This window comes from Panthera onca, chromosome D2 (genome assembly GCF_046562875.1).
Source record: "Panthera onca isolate mPanOnc1 chromosome D2, mPanOnc1 haplotype 2, whole genome shotgun sequence".
Lineage (NCBI taxonomy): Eukaryota > Metazoa > Chordata > Mammalia > Carnivora > Felidae > Panthera > Panthera onca.
In genome coordinates this window covers 3,378,040-3,394,177 of record NC_138349.1, presented here as the reverse complement: position 1 = coordinate 3,394,177, position 16,138 = coordinate 3,378,040, and the positions used below count along the sequence as shown (strand labels likewise).

General features: G+C 47.7%; 1 protein-coding gene across 5 annotated transcripts in view; it reads left to right on the top strand.

Moving 5' to 3' along the window:
* Positions 1 to 16,138, top strand: part of MGMT (O-6-methylguanine-DNA methyltransferase) — a 297,215-nt gene that overhangs the window by 31,260 nt on the left and 249,817 nt on the right. The window lies entirely within an intron of this gene.

Below are 16,138 nucleotides of genomic sequence, written 5' to 3'. Positions count from 1 at the left end.
GCTGGTACCAGCTGTCTCCATGGTTAGATGCTTCTGGAAAAAAACACAGGGAGAAGTATCCCCCCCCAAAGTAGTGTTTTGTGTTGTTTTAAATAAACTCATACGTAGTCTTTCCCCTTTTAATTACTGCATTTTAATGTGGTAGTCTTGATGTATTTGGTTTTTTTTCTTTTTTTTTTTCTTTGCCAAGAGAGGCCTATTAGGGTAGAAGCCATGAAACAAATATTCTGAATGGTTTCTAATTTTGAGAAGGAAGAGCTCCATTTCTTACTCTGATTTATAACGTGATACAAAAGCTGCTGGCCAGCTGACGCTAATCTCACTTTATGATCTGTTTAACCTTTTCGTTTCCCAGCCCCGACTCACATTCCCCTCCCCAGACCTGATCCTGTACCAGCCAACGCGTGTCAGGAGCAAGCACACGGGGTCATGGCTCTGAACCCCAGGGGCTGTGGTAGGCTTTTCGTGGAGAACGTTAGTGTGCATCTGCGGGCCGCGGGCCGGCGCAGGGGTGGGTGATGAGGTCCCTGTGACGCTTCTTGTCTTCCCAAGGCCCAGCTCCCCATTTCTCATCTGCAAGGTCTTTGGGGTCAGGGTGGACCCTGCATGTACACAGATGCCACTGGAATGGGGTTTTGGGGTTTTTTTTTGACTCTTTATTTTGAGCAATTTCAGACTTGCAGAAAAGTTGCACAGACAGCACAGAAGTTTCTGTGCACCACACACCTAGTGTCGCCCAGTGTTGACGCCTTCCGTTACCTCGCGTGACCTTGTGTGGCTTCCACTGCCAGGGACCTAACCTGCGCTGCATCAGTGTGCAGATTAGTACTGGATGCTGCTACAGGCCTTGTTCATGCTTCACTGGGAGTCTCATTCACGTCCTCCTCCTGTCCTACTTGCTGTCCAGCCCAGGACCCCGTGTGGCATGTACTCAACCGTCTAGTCTTTGTTTCTAGCCTGTGACAGTCCCTCTTCCCTTGCTGGTTGTGACCTGGATGCTTTTGAAGGACGTCCATCCCCCATTTAGGTTCGTGATGTTGTCTCCTGATCAGATTGAGTTTCACATTTTTGTTTAAAAAGAGCACAGAAGTGATGTCTCCTCAAGGTATCACACCATGAGGTATATGATGTCTACGTGTCAGTTACTGGGAGCGTTAACCTTGGTCACTTGGTTAAGTAGAATCTGTCTCTCCAACTATAAAGTTACTGTTTCTGGGGCGCCCGGGTGGCTCAGTCGGTGGAGCATCCAACTTCGGCTCAGGTCCTGATCTCGCGGTCCGTGAGTTTGAGCCCCGTGTCGGGCTCTGTGCTGACAGCTCAGACCCTGGAGCCTGCTTCGGATTCTGTGTCTTCCTCTCTCTGCCCCTCCCCTGCTCATGCTCTGTCTCTCTCTCTCTCTCTCTCTCTCTCTCTCTGTCAAAAATAAATAAACATTAAAAAAATTATTTTGAAGTTACTGTTTCTTCCTGTATAATTAGTGAGTACCTTGGAGGAAATATTTTGAAATCACGTAGACATCTTTGTTCTCAGGCGTTCACCCACTAATTTTAGCATACACTGATATGTCTTGCCTGCAACAATTAATACTGTGTTGTGTGCCTGATGTTAATCTATTTTCTTAATTCTCTCTTCATTTATGATTTGGAACTCTTAAGGAAGAGCTATTCTTTCTCTCCTATTTATCAGTACTAGAATGGACTCATGGATACTCTTTTATATTGTGGGATTTAGGCAATACTGCCATTACTTACTTGGTTACTCTGACAGCTTCAACTTTGGCTCTTGGGAATTCCTTGAGGTTGACTCCTGTATCTTTATGACATGCCTATCCTTCTTCTTGGCACTTTCTTACTTTCTGGCACCACATATGATCCAAGCTTAAACTGTATTTTCCTTGCCCCTGTCCTGGAGTCAGTCATGTCCACAGAGAACCCAAGTGCCTCTTCCTGTAAGATGATACTTAGAAACCCAGATCTGGGCACTGGTGTGCTCATTGGTGCTGAGATGCTGTGCCCTCTGACCCCTCTCATTGGAAGGGGCTGGGGATCTCCATGTGACCCATGCTGTGTATCATGATGCATCCAGTGTTTACTTCTCTGTGCCTGTCATCTGCATGTGTATTAAAAACTGTGAGTTTGTCTCAACACCTCCAATTCAATTCCACAGCAGGTTTCCTCTTAGCCTCTACCCTCCTCCGGTGGTGAGAACTCTGGCTCTTGTGCTCCATAGTGTACCCTCTGTGTAATGGGAAATAAACAGACTTTGAGAAGCTCGTGTCTGTTATTTCAGTGGGCTCACTAGTGCAGACATGGTCTGCTAGGCAAAATCCTGTTTGTGAGGGAGAGTATTTCCTGTGCTTGCTTGGCAAAAAAGTAGTCTACAGAATTCTGACTACTCATGTAAGAGTGGTTAGGAACTCAGGGTTGAAGCTGCATTAGAAGAGACAGAAAATGAAATATATTTGTTTCACAATAGATGGCATGTTTCCAAATAGAGGGACCAGCTAATTTGCTTGTTTTTCAAATATCTAAATGTTGCATGTTGAGAAGAAATTAAAAGAAACCATTGAAGATCCTCTACTGTTAGTTTTATGTGAATAGTAATTTCCTTTTATAGTATTCTCTACTAATTTAGTGTTTATTTTTGTTGTTAACCCACTTTATTTTCTTTTCATTCAGTTTTTTGTTGGATCGGTTCTTTTTACCTAAAGTGATTTCATTCTGAATCTTCTCTTTGTTAAAAACAGATATTAAAATTCATAACATGCATGCAAAGCTCTTTAAAAGTTCTGATTGTACTTTAATATAGCAGGGGTGATACCATATTTGTGCTTAGAGGTGTGGCAGTCAAAAGTTTGAAAGTATTCTGTGTCTTTATGGGTACTTTATGGTGTGTAGGATCTTATACCCAACTTGTGCTTCATGAAATTTTCATACTGGAATTGTGTTTACTGGTGGCAAAGGACCATAAAACTTAGCTGACAGAAATACAAACTTATTGTCACTTTTTGTCAGATGAAGATTAGAGATTGTTAGACATCTTTATGAAATGTCCAGATCTTGCTCTGGGGAGGGCAGAGCATTTAGATGTGTGTGCATGATTCCTTCTGTGCTGTGGTGGTCAGGCTAGTGTGCGGTGTCCCCGAGATGGCACAAGATCAGAGCCGCCTGGAGATTAACTCAGGCCTGTGCTGGATGTTTGCTGGTATTTGTTACTGCAGAATAACCAAGCTGTTCTGACTGATACAGTGAGGACTGTGTTTGTGTCTGGGAGATAGTTACGAGTCTGGAAAAAGCGTAGGCTTTGAAGTATGTTGGAGTTGACCTTGAACACCCACCTACTACTAACGTGCTGTGCCCTTGGGCTGGTTACTTAACCTCTCAATCTGTTTTCTCATCTACAAGTAATTTGTTCTACCTTACATTTGCTGGGAGGAGTAAATGAGATAATGTATGTAAAGCACCTGGCCCAGTGCCAGGCATATGCAACTAATAAATTTCGTTCCTACGCAGCTAGACCTTCTGATAGTCCGTTGGCATGAGGTCACCTCTGTAAAGGTGCAGAAGCGTTCTTTTTCTAGGATGTTAGCTTTTTGACAACAAAGGAAATAGATGATCACATGTTTATTTTATCTTGCCTTATAAAAGAGCGTTAAAACGAGGTGTGGACAGTGTGTGCCAGAGGTGTGTGGTATTAAGGGGTAATTGTGTTTCCCTAAAAAAAGCTGAAGCTGAGGTCCAAGGGGATTTCCCTTCTGTGGCGATGTGTGACTGGGGAATAGGCCACCTGCCTTCCTGATGGCCTGTGCAACTTCATTGCTCCCTGTCACCTGTAATTAACTTAGGGAGAAACCATTGTGGGGACTCACGGATTTCTCCCTTTATTCTTGTCTTTAAAATCAAGTTACGTCCTTTTTTTTTTTTTTTTTTTTTTTGAGCAACAAGCTTTTGAGGAAAATGAGGACTACAGAGCAGGTGTAGTGACACAGTAATACGCTGACTGTGGGTTACGGTATTACCCACACAGACCTGATAGAGATGGCCAATTTTAAAAGCAGCTGTACCGAAACAGAACATAAAAATGTATGTGGGCCAGAAATGCACTTTTTCTGTTTATGACTCTACTCCATATTTCACTTATATTTAAAACTGAGTTGACGAATATGAATACAGATATTTAGAGTTATTGTGAAGTCATACTTGTTTATGTGCATGGACCATATCTTACAGTTTAAGCAGAGAGCAGTTAATGGTTTTACCCATACTGCTTGGAATTTCTTCTTCTTTTTTTTACCCTCCAGCTTCTGTTCTTTAGGTGTGTAGCTATTTTAGTATTATGAAGGATGATGGATGATGCCGGAAAGTTTCTTTGGAAGCACTTCTGATATTGTGCAATGCACTTGGGGGTCAGCTACACTTGACTGATGCATGATTTATCCCATGTCCCTGCCACTTCCTGAGATAAAGCTGCTGTTTTATCAAAAATGCCAGCAACTGTGATTTAGAATTTATAAACCTCCGTTTTCGAATAATTGTTCTGATTACTTTCTGCCTTGGCAATAAAATGATAAAGGTAATTGCACACAAATGTGAGATAGCACCAAAATACAATAAAATTAACGTGAATTAGCTTGACGTGTCGATGAGAAGTATTTATGAAATGTAGTGTTGCAATAAGGGAGGGCGATATTATAGCTGGAAGGTGAGTTATTGCCTTAATGTAATACTCCTTGAAATTTAAAAAAGAGACTCTTTCTGTTGAGGGTGATTGTGCTTTTGAAATTAAGTTGAAGTGATTCTTATAATTGGCAACAATAACGCATTTTGAAGGTAATATCTTTTATTGTGTTATGCCCAGTTGCATTACCTTTTATTTAGCAGTTTCTGGCTCCAGCTTTTCTAAAAGTCCGGTTGTAGCTGACTTGAATTCTGTTGGATCTAGGGGCTCAAATGTTTGACTGTCTTTTCAGTATTTCCTCTGGTGTGAATGTTAACAGATACTTTAAAAATATCTTATTAAATCATTTAGATACCAAAGGTTGAATGTTACACTTATTTTTATCTTTAAAGAAGTTGAAGGAATGTTCTTACAAATGTGTTTTGTCTTCCTGCCTTTGCGTGCATACTGGGGATTTCCATCAGGGTCAGACCCAGTGCCCCCATTAAAATACACGTAGTTTATAACCTTCCTTCACAATCCTGAAATGAAATTCTTGGATCAAATCTACCTACATACACTATTAAACCTTGAAAACAAGATACGGTAACTGATAACACAATTATATGTGTTCAGAACAGAAATATTTGGGCGGACAGTAGAACAGCTGTAAACAGGCCCAGACGGTTTTATTTAATGGCGACTCCTGACTTGATCCGTGTTGATGTCAGTGCCACCATCTTTCCAAAATGGTGGACGACGTTTTGTAAAGTTCCCGAGAAGATGGAGTCCATGTTTCCCGTGAGCTGTAGGGTTCTTGTGTTCTCGCGAAGCCCTGTGTGTGGCTCCTGCACACTTCTGCGCGCTGACATGTCACATGAGGTTGTGCTTTAGATTTGGATTGCTGTTAGATTTGAGTGTGTTGTAGGACCTTTGAAAGCGTCGCGGGATGAGGATGACTGTGGTCCCACATGTTCCAGAACATTCTGCATTCCTGACTCCTGCCCTTGGCATGTTAATAGGTCTGGCAGTCACCGTGACAAATGAAAATACCTTCAGATGACCAGCACCCCCTTGAGAAAGACGGGCGAGGAACCCCGCTTCTGAAACTTTGACCCCAGCCAGGTTGCGGTTAGATGGGCACTTCCCCAGGTGACCTCCTGATGAGGGGCCTGCGCCATCTCGCGTCGCCAGGGCAGCCGGAGGTGAGGTTTCTGCGTGGGCAAGCCTCCCCCTGGGCGAATGCTTCCATCACCTGCCCCTTGCCGCCACCCGGTCTCTTCGTCCTCAGGTTTGTGTGCCTGGGCGTGTTTTTTTGTTCTTTCTGACTTGGTGACAGAGTTTCTAGGACTGGTGGTTTGTGCGACATGTAGCAGAGACCAAGGAAGAAGGTTTGGAAACTGAGGTCAATTTCGGAACGTGTCATTGACGGAAACAATCAGGGTGTGCCTCCTCTTGTTGCTTTGGGAGGGGGACACTGGTCTGCTGTTTTCCCAGAGAATAAAAGTGTTGTGAGCAAACATGCCTAGGGCACATGGGGTAGAATTTTCTTAGGCATAACCAGCGGGATTTTTTCCCAGAAACAATGGAATTTATAAAATAAAGTGAAATAAGGAGATTTAGTGGTAGGTGGCATCTCTTGTAAGCCCTCTTCTGTTTTCTCGTCCGTCGGTGAGCTGCGCACTGGTGTTAGCTCCTGGGCTCTGTCCATCTAGACAAAGATGAAAACCATGTGGTAATGGGGGCGCTTGGGTGGCTCAGTCAGTTGAGCATCCAGTTCAGGTCACGACCTCACAGTTTGTGGGTTCAAGCCCTGTGTTGGGCTCCGTGTTGACAGCTCGGGATTCTCCCTCTCCCTCTTCTCCCTCTCCCCTGCATGCTTGTGCACTCTGTCTCTCCTTCTCTCTCTCTCTCTCTCTCTTTCTCTCTGGCTCAAAATAAATAAATAAACTTTAAAAAATGTAAAAAATAACTGTGATTAGCCTAGTACACATTTACATGTTAAAACATAGGCTAACTAAAGCATGAAATAGCCATGTGTTTAATATCCTATGTAAATATCGTATACAATAAAAAGGGAGTACTCATGTTTTTTTTAGCACTTTTACTTAAGGCTGAATTTTAGGGGCTATAAGGTCATGGAGTTCAGTCGCTTGGTGGCTCCTGGTCATGCTGTGGGCATATTCAGCCTGTTCTGTTTCTGTGGAAACGGGAGCCCCTTTCTGTCTGTGTGGTAAGGCCCACACCCCAGGTCTTTGAGGGCTGCTGCTGTTCAGGGTCTGCTTGTCCTTGCTCCTGGGGTCTGATTTCCACGCGTGCCTGGTTCTTTGTACCAGAAATCACACTGAAAGATCCTTTGTTATTTGCTCATAAGTAACGTGGAGCCTGGACGACTGGCCTTGACCGTCTGCATGTCCTTGGGGTGGTGCTGACTGCACCAGCCGGCCCGGGGCTTGGAATTTCTGGTGGCTTTCGTATCCCTTCGTTAGCCTAGTGGTTCTAACTGGGGAAGATTTTGCCCCCAGGGGACGTTTGTCCCCAGGACATTTCTGGGTACCACAGCTGAGGAGGCCAGGGAGGCGGGCAGGTGCCCCACAGCACGTAGGTCCTGTCCCTGCAGTGGCGATCTGGCCCCCACCGTGAGCTGTGCCGGGGGTGGGGGGGACCGCAGTCACGATCTGTGTGAATAACTCATGTAAAGCCCAGCTGGGTCCCTGTCCAGCCCGAGGTCTGCCTGCCTGTCCCCTTTTATCTGTGGCGCGATGCCCTCAGGCAAGATGCCCTTGGTGCCAACTCTTACTCCTCCCTGACTTTTCTTAGCCTCTCCCGTTCCCCGCCACACGTGCAGCGAGCGTGTCCCACGCCGTGGGCCTCCTCAGAGTCCTGTGCATCTGCACTCGCCCCACCTGGGGCAGGGGCCCCCCTCCCGGCCCGGCTGGGGCGGGCTAATCTCGCGAGCGTGTGTGGCACTTTCTGTCCTGCCGGCACCGCTCTGAGGCCCCACCGGCCCTGGTACTTGCTCTCAGGAGCCTGCTTGCGGTCCCTCCGTCCAGCGGCCTTCTGCTTGCTGTCTGCAGAGCTTGCGCCCTGTGGTTTTCTTTTCTCTGGGTCTTTCCACGCCAACATTCTACAAATGCCTTCTTAATCAACCCCTTTTGAACGCCTACCCATCCTTCAAGTCTCCTCCTCCTGTAAAGATTTTCTTAGTCCTTGAATTTGGATGTCTCATTTTTAGGGGAATATTCTCCAAGCATATTTCCCTCGGTCTGATTTAGGGCGACATACGTAGTTCAGGGAGTGGATCCCGAAGCCAGACCTGATCAGGGTTCCAGTCCTAGTTCCGCGAGTTGGGAGCTCTGTGCCCTTGACCGAGTTATGCGAGGTCACCATAAGCCTCAGTTCTCCTGTCTCTGAAATGAGGTTTTAATACTACAGTGCTTATAGGGTTACAGTGCAGGATGAGGCAGGAAGAGGCTGTGAGGGCCTGGACAGCCTGTGGATGTCAGCACGGGTCACCTCAATGCCAACCTTCCCAGGTCGGCTCTTTTTTTTTTTTTTTGTCCGCTGTCCCCTTAGGTATTGATAGAAAATCCCCCTCTCTGACAGTGTGCAGCTGCAGGATAACAAGGGGAAGGCGGGTGGTCTGGAGATGTGGTGGGTCCTGCCTGAATGAAGCCCAGACAGCTCCCACGTGGAGAATGGCCGCCCGCTCAGGACTGTCCAGACCTCACGGAGCCCGCACCAAGGAGGGCCGGGGTTGAAGATGGCCTTCCTGGAGGAGGCAGGGTTCTCAGGGGCGATCCGCGCTGGGGACATGGGAACCCCAGGAGTGGGCCTTCTTCCCGGTGACCGTGGAGTCGTGCATTCAGGCATGGGGGGTGGGGGAGCCAAGATGGGTATTTGCGACTGGGGCTGCCGGAAGCTCGCTGGCAGAGACCCTGGCAAGCGGGCCAAAATGACAGACGGTTTCTGTGCACCTTCTTACTGTGCAGCCTCACTGTCCCCGTCTTCCAGCCGTGCTGTGTTTGCTGGTGTTTTGATTGTATTAGTTACGTGGAAGACAAAGAACACTTTCAGTCCCACAGAGTAAATATGAACCTGCTTCAATACCATTTTATCTGTTCAGCTTCAGCAGCGAGGAAGCAGCCTGAAGCTTTGCTCCTGACTCCAGCACGGGTCTTCAGGGTGGGATCAGAAGGACCGCCTTTCCTGAAGCACTGGGTCCCAGGTGGTGCAAGGCCTTCGCAGGGTGGCGACACCCGTCTGTTCTCCGAGGTTGTGGTTTCGGGGGCGAAATGGGGTGTGGGGGGGGTCTCCTGTTTCCTTCTGTCCCAGGAGAGGCCCTCAAGTTTTCGGGAGCCTGTGGTGGAGCCCCATAGTACATCTCAACCCATGTCTGTCTCCAGCCCGGCAGTCAGCGTGGTTTTATCATGCACCGACTGCCAGAGGCGGTGAAGTTAGATGTCAGCGTGAAAACCCTCTTCCGGGGGATTCTAAGGGCCACACCCCCTGCCGCCCACCCTCCCCGTGCCAGCCCCTGCGTGGAGAAGCCCCTGCTTGGAGAAGTGCTCTTGTGTGTGACCAGGTGTGGGAAGTATCAAGGCGCTTTGCTTTAGAGGGTCTGGAGGGGACGGTTGTCCCAGGGAAGCACGTGCCAGAGGAAGGGGGCGGTGGCGCTGTGTGGGCTGGAGAGTGGCGGGCAGGGGGCAGAGCTGCAGGCCGTCTTCCGTGGAATGTGGGGTTTCTCAGGAGGTGCGATGAGCAGGTCTCACACTCCAGGGAGGTTGTGTCTTAGTGACAGAGGTGCTGACCTCTCCCGTGTAGGAGAGATTTAGTTAATTTGGAAAACCAGTTTCGGGCCAGGTTGCTCACCTACTTGAAGGAAAAAAAAAAAGCGAAAGTAATATTCTCTGTCATGAAGAAGGTTTGTGGATATTGCTAATTACTTATTTTGAAGAGCTAATCAATGAAATGAAATCTAATGAAATCAAATAATTTGGACAGTCGTTTGAAGAAAGTAGCTGCGGCAGGTTTGATCTGGGGAGGCCGTGGTGTCGTTTCCCTGCGAAGCCGAGTCCTTGTGCGTCATTTGGCTTTGCAAGGGTTCTGTTTGCTTTTTCCTTTTGGGTTGAAATTTTTACCTTTCCTATATGAGATGTTTATTATTGCTACCCAAAAGTGTCTGGAATATATATTGCTTTAAGCTGTGGGATAAAGTTTACTCTCGTGATGGTTTAATTTTTATTGCGTTCCCATCATGTGCTAGCTATTGTTCAGATGACACACGCGGCCGTGCGTGCCCCGGGAGACCACATTCAAAATTGCATCTCCGGTCCGTGTCACATGCTCGGGAGCCGCACATACCTGCGACCCCCCTCCTCGTTTCTGTTGGCTCTCTCTCTTTTTGTTTGCCTGGCACGTTAATATTTCTTTGTACTCTCATGTTATTTCTGTAGAAAAAGTTGTGCTTTACCAAGTAGAAAATATTTTATAGTAATAGTGGTTAATTATTTTAGTTCCAGGTTGTTGAAAATTGATAGAATGACTAACTCTTCAGCTAAAATCCTACTGCCGAGTGATTTAGAGATGCTATAATTGTTATGTTATGTTTTCCAGTTTATCCAGAGGTGACTTCAGACAAGTAATTCTACTCTGCCAGACAATTTATTTCTCTAACTATTATGTATTTATCTTTTCCTTGGTTATACATGATTCTAGGATATAAAGTCTGTTTTTTCATTGAAATCTGTACATAATAACATTTAAATTCTTTCAAATCCAACTTTTGAATATTAAAAGGCTTCTCTTGTCTACCAGATTTTGGTAAAAGTGTGACACAAAATTGTTTCATAGCCAACAGTTAAAAGGAAAAAGAGAGCAGAGGGTCTGGGTGCTCCTCCAACTGGACCCCATTTTCTAGGTGATGGACATAATCATCAGGCTTGGTGTTGGAAGGGAAGTCTGTAGGCCCTACTCAGTGCAGAGGGTCTCAGCTCTGCCCTCGGGCACGTCTCCAGCCCAGGTAGCTCCCCCCCACCCCAACAAGCTTGCTGCACTTCTCAGTGAGCCCCTTTGTCTGTCTTCTCGGAAGACCAGCAGTTACTAAGTGGGGGTCAGCTAAGGAAAGAAGATATCATGCGCCACAGAAAGGATTTCTTAGAGAATATTTATTGGGTATTTCATAGAGGTTCAAATATAATACAGTTGTCAAAAATATGCGGTTCTGTGGGAAGTCACAAATCTTGGGGAAAGCACTGGAATTGAAGGGTAAGAGTGGGTGAAATACTGGAATATGTTGTACAGATTCTGTGTCATGTTCCCAGGGCCCCCCCTCTGCAGCGTGCGGGCTCGCCTCCCCAGTGCCTCTTGCATCCAGAGCCCTCTGCGGTCGGCTCACGGAGGTGGCTGTGGACCGGGGATCGGTGCGGGGTCCGCGCCTCCCGGCGCTGCAGCGAGCCCTGGTGGGGCTGCTTCTGGTGGCAGCACGATGGCAGCCTGGAGACGCCCTTCGAGGAGTAGTTCTGCGGAGCAGAAGGGCGATGGGAACCGCGTATGAGGAAGCGCCCAGCACTGATGTGTGATGTGTGATGTTGGAACTACAGCTGACAGATCTCAGGCTGGGCCGTAAATCACAGCCTCATTGGTTATTTCAGTTCGTTTAGTAACTTTATTGATCTGTGTCACATACGTGCCCAGGAAGAATTTTAGGATGTTTACAGGTGCGTGCCCAGGAAGAGTTTTAGGATGTTTACAACTTTATAAAGATGAAAAATACGTAAGAAATAGACGAGGGCATTAGGCATGGAAATAGGAGCAGGCTCTTGCTATTCCAAATTCGTGGCACACGTGTTCTGTAAAATGGCTCAAAACAGGCCCAGAATTAAACACGGAGCCAATCCTTAGCGTCCAAAGCAATGACGGTGTCCACACTAACTGCGGTAAGCATCGTAACGGTTTGGCATGAGTATTTTGTCTAACAAAGCCACCTTCACCTGGCAGTCTGTGTTTTAGAGTGGGATGGAGACCTCCTCGGGGATGTTTGGGGTTTGGCGCGGGCTTAGTGCGTACAAAGGGCCTGTAAAGACCTCTGGATGGTCATGGGAGGCTCTGCACCCCAGCCCCGCTCCGTCTGTCCTGTTCTGGAGCTGCAGGCCACACCTGCGGCCCCTGGGGTGCTGGTAGAACTGCAGAACCTGGGCCTGCCCACTGCCGCCGAATCTGTGTTCCCTGAGACCCGTGACCGCCTGCCCCAGAGCAGATGACACTTGGGGGGCTTTCCTCCCAAGGCCGTCTCTTCTACTTGTTGGATCTGGGTCGGCTGTTATCTTCCCAGGTCAAGGGTTTAGAGCAGGGCTGGGTCCTGGGTGTGTGGTTGGTGAGAAAGGGCAGCAGATTCGATTTACTGAGTATCTGTCCTGCAGATACAGTAGCCAGGGACCCGGGCGAGGCAGAGAGAAACAGGCATCGTCTGTTCTGCCCCTTCAGGAGAGGGGCAGCTGGGTGCTTGCAGCATCCCCAGGGCGCGGTCTCTCGAGCGGCTGGCTGCTCAGCCATCGTGACTTCACGTGCTCACGGGCTGCACAGAGTACTGCTTACTCAGTGCTGAGTTACATCAACCTAGTTCTGACTTAAACACCTGCATTAGCCTTGGCCTTAGGAATTCCGGAGGAGACAAGTGTTTGATATATCCATTTTATTTTCTTCTGTAACATGGTTATTTGAGCCATAATTAATGGTGTATCTAAACTAATCTCTCCCCAGTGCACGTTCAGCACTCTGGAGTCAGACAGCCTCACCCCTGTCACCCACCACGGGGCTCTGGAAAAGTCACTCTAGTGTTGGAGCTTCAGGTTCTTTATCATCAGGGAAATGGATGCGCCTAATTTGCAGGGCTCTCGTAAGGATTAGAGAGCCGTACAGATGCCAGCAAGCGGGAAATGCAGGAAAGGTCAGGAAATAACTAGGCCTGTTATCATATTGACTTACGGGCTAGTGATGCAAAAAACAGTGATTGAATCATAGTCTGTATTGTGCAGAGGAATATCTGACAACTTTCACAGCAAGTGTTGGCGAGGATGTGGAGGAACTGGAGCCCTCCCTCATGCACGGTCGGTGGGAGCGCAAAGTGAGGCAGTTGCTGTGGAAGATAGCGTGGCGGCTCGTCACAGTGTTAAACACAGGATAACCGTGTGACGCGGCAAGGCCACCTCTGAGTACGCGGCCAGAAGAACCAAAAGCAGAGTCTTGAACTGTGTGCACCCAAGTTCGTGGCATTCTTCACAGTGGTTGAGTGTTGGAGACAACCCAGATGTCCATCGAGGAACAGGTAGATAAACCACAGCGTATGGTCCATCCCTCAGTGGGACGTCATTCGGCCTTGAAAAGGAGAGAAATTCCACCACCTGCCACAACACGCGTGAACCTTGAGGACGTGATGCCGAGTGACATACGCCAGCCACAGAAGGACAAACACTGTGTGACTGCACTTACGTGACGTTCCTGGAGCGGCCACGTTGGTAGAGACCAAGTGAGATGGTGGGCGGCAGGTGCTGGGGCAGGGGAGTGGGGAGTGGTGTTTATGAGGACAGGGTTTCCGGTGGGGATGATAAGGAAGTTTTCGGTATAGGTACATTTTTAATGTATGTGATGACACCAAATTGTATGTTTACAAATAAAATGATACTGTGTTTTAGCACAATAAAAGGAAGTATATTTGATAAGCTTCAAACAGAAGCAGCGTCTGGGATGTTGTATCTAATGCACCTGGTCACCAGCTCAACTTGGCCCCTATTGAATATCCTGACAGGGAGGGCCCCGTGGAGCCCAGTGCTGTCCCTGCGGGTGAGTGAGGCACATCAGTCATCAGGTGGGGTCTTCTTCAGGCCCTCAGGGACCACAAGAGCAATTCCAGAAACTATTCCGGCCTTGGTGTCGAGTATGGAAAAGACTAGAGGAATAAAGTATCTTGACTTTTCAAAGGACGTGGTAAAACAAGGGAAGGTAACAGTCTAGTGTTTCATCAGGACGCTCGTCATTACCTTCCCAAGTTTGTGTGTTTGCTGGCCTCTGGACAGGTGCTTCTAACCCCTGCACCCCCACCAACTCTCACCTCGGTGCCTTGTCACACTCAGTACGTTCCAAATGCTCTGGATGGTCTTCTAGAAATGGAGAAAATGGCAGTATCCTTTTGTTTTAAAAAAAAAAAAAAAGAAAAGATATTTAATGTTAGTTTGCTAATAGGTTAGGTCTTAGAGTTTAAAGAAGTACTTAATTATCAAAGCTTTTCGTTCTGTGACAGTGTGGATTTTTCTTCTAATTCAGGTTACCTTTGAAATTAACAGTGCAGATCCATGAGATTTTCATCTGTGAATATCGTTTGAAGAATTCATTCTGTTGTAATTGAGATAAAATGTACCAGTTAAATTTTGTAATTTTACATCTTTTTTTGCTAGTTTTTTTTTTTTTTTTTAAATTTTTTTTTTTCAACGTTTTTTATTTTATTTTTGGGACAGAGAGAGACAGAGCATGAACGGGGGAGGGGCAGAGAGAGAGGGAGACACAGAATCGGAAACAGGCTCCAGGCTCCGAGCCATCAGCCCAGAGCCTGACGCGGGGCTCGAACTCACGGACCGCGAGATCGTGACCTGGCTGAAGTCGGACGCTTAACCGACTGCGCCACCCAGGCGCCCCTTTGCTAGTTTTTGAAATATCCTGTAGAATTTTTCCTCGTGGTAGTGGGAACATATGTGAGCGATGCGATTACATCAATCAATTATTTGAACAAAGATTGGGAATAGCTTACATGTGACTTTGTGAAAAATCCCTGTTTCCAAGGAAAAGTATGTGCACAATACTTAGTCTCTGTGTCATTTGTAGATAAATTGGTTACCAGTTGGTCTCTGTTTTTATTGAAACATGAAGCTTCTGTGAATAAGTATGGATTTTATGTATACCTTCTGCGTGTCTTATAACAAGTGTCTCAAAGCAAATAACTTCGCAAAAATGATTTTTTATGTTCAACATTAAATCTTCCTTTAAACCATTTCAGTTCCTGCTGGCTTCACGTGGTGGTTTCCCCCACTTTGGCATACAGTGAGCACACCCCAGGACCCACGGCCAGCCTCCCCCTGCCCCTCTGCCATCAGCTCTGTGCTGGGTACGGCACTCTGGGTGACATCTGACCCTGAGCTGTCCCCAGCAGGCTGACACGGCCTGCGAGAGACAGACTGGGATCAGCCCCTTCTCTGTTCTGCTTCTCCTGCAGCGGCTGGGGGACAACTTGGGACCAGAGGAGTCAGGAGATTCAGAGACAGGTGCTGACCTCGTCCGGTGGCGTGCCCACCTGCGGGCGGGACGGGCCTGCCATTTCTGAGAGGATTCTTGTGCCGGGCAACCACATGGCCCATGCTGCTTCCTCAACCACTTGCTAAAGACTGGGTGGGGCGGAGGGGCGGGGGTGGGGGGCAGGTCGCAGCACCCGAATGGGCTCTGAGAGCTCACAGTCCATCCAGGAGCATGGTTCCAACAGGGCAAGACCCACCTTGCAGAACAGAAAAAGATGAGGGACTTAATTCTGTGATCATGATAATATTTCTGCTGCTCGGGCTGAGTCTGTTCCAGGAGCTTAGACTAGGAAGGGGTTTCCGAGAGGCCCGTTGAAGCCCAGCACTCCGCTGGATGAGGCCTGCAGCTCGCCTGGGTGGGGCGGGGTGGGGGGGACACCTGTCCCAGTGACATTTTAGGTACGCATCAGGGCAGTCGTTGAAGCCGGCCAGTTAAAGGGCAAATTGCTGCTTCTGTAATAACCACAGCCCCCTAGACAGCATGTTCGTTGTACGCTCGTGGGTGACTGGTTGTGTGTGCACATTCCAGCTCTGGCTCAGTGCTAGGTGTCTGCACATGCACCAGAGTCGAGACCTTGGCGTCTTGGACGATTTTGTAAGGGGTTTGACATCAGCAGGTAAAGAATTCAGTGCAAGAGTGGGTCTGTAGATGGTGAAAGCAGGTGTGCCTTGCAAGACATTTCTCTGGGAAGTAGCATTACCTGCATTAACCAGAACCTTTAAAAGAAATACAGGTGGTGTTTTTTTTTTTTTTCCAAACACACGGTTGAATGCTTACTGCTAAGAAATTCTTCATAAGTGAAAAAGGCAGAGCAGCTTTTCCTTGAAGGGTTGTTTCTTATTAATGAGTGAAAGCTTACGTTCTGTTTAGGCTGCCTGAATGTTGGGGTGTGGCTGGCCTAACCCCCTGTCCGCCCGTAGCTTCCCCGTCCAGTTTCTGTATCAGATCTTGGCGTGGTTGGTTGCTCCTCACCTCCCAGCCCCCCTGCTGCTTCCCCCGCCACCCCACCCCATGAAGTTGCGTCAAGCGGCCGAGGCTCTGCTGCTGTGCAGAGGGTGAGCATCTCGTCAGGCCTGACGACCACCTCTGCTCTTAGAAGTGTGTTGCTGTGGAGGAGCATTTTCACTACGGAAGTGAT